Here is a 1,264-nt window from a genome sequence, read left to right on the forward strand (position 1 = left end):
GGTGTCCTCCATTTATAATGAATGGATGGCGCTCTGAACCACCCACCAGATGGCGCTGTTCACGGTAAATGAGTTAACAAACTAATACTGAGTTGACTGAGCCTACAGGGTTGTTTTACACTCTTTTATTTGGCCAAAATTGCAGATCTACAAGCTCACAGCCCTCTGTCTGTCTGTCTGTCTGTCTGTCTGTCTGTCTGTCTGTCTGTCTGTCTGTCTGTCTGTCTGTCTGTCTGTCTGTCCGTCCGTCCGTCCGTCCGTCCGTCCGTCCGTCCGTCCGTCCGTCCGTCCGTCCGTCCGTCCGTCCGTCCGTCCGTCCGTCCGTCCGTCCGTCCGTCCGTCCGTTTGTCACTCTAATAATAATAAATAAAGATTCTATTGTAGTTTGTGACTGATTATTTGAATGATTGTAGCAAACACTATTTTATGAATGGAGGGAAATCCCTCTCTCTCTCTCTCCAGAGTCTGTGAGGTTGGTGAATGGGACTAGTTCGTGTTCAGGCATTGTGGAGGTGAAGTATAATCACTCGTGGGTCTCAGTGTGTGAAGATGACTTTGACCAGCAGGATGCAGAGGTGGTCTGTAGGCAGCTTGCCTGTGGGGCTCCTTCAGTTCTCCAGGGGGCGCTCTATGGAGAAGTGAATGCTTCAATGTGGACCAAAGAGTTCCAGTGTGAAGGCAACGAGTCTGTTCTCCTGGACTGTAGAACCTCAAACTCAACTAGAAACACCTGCTCACCTGACAAGACTGTTGGACTCATCTGCTCGGGTAATTATATTAATGAAAAACTATTTTTACAGTGCTTTACAAAACACTATAGTTAGAGGAAAGCTACAGGAACATACATTTAAGAATGCTTATGAAAAGGCAATAGGGAGTTAAAATTAATAACATCGCCTTAACATAAAAGTATGTTTTCAGAAATGATTTATAAGAAAATTTACATTTCTAGCATGCGATAAAAAGATGAAATACAAACTCATTTTTTTATGGGGATTATTTTAAAAATGAATTTATTAGACTTTTTTTCTGTTTACTGTCTTGTACAGATGTCAGGTTGGTGGGAGGAGCCAGTAAGTGTACTGGTAGACTGGAGATGAAACACCAGGGAGAGTGGAGACCAGTGGCTGATTTTTGGTCTGACTGGAAGAGAGTGGAGAGTGGAGACCAGTCATCATCTGTAGTGTGTAGACAGCTGGATTGTGGCTCTGCTGTTTCTACAAAAATAGGTTATAGTTATTCACGTCTTGTATGGAGAATTAGA

The sequence above is a fragment of the Electrona antarctica genome (genome assembly GCF_951216825.1).
Source record: "Electrona antarctica genome assembly, chromosome: 2".
NCBI lineage: Eukaryota > Metazoa > Chordata > Actinopteri > Myctophiformes > Myctophidae > Electrona > Electrona antarctica.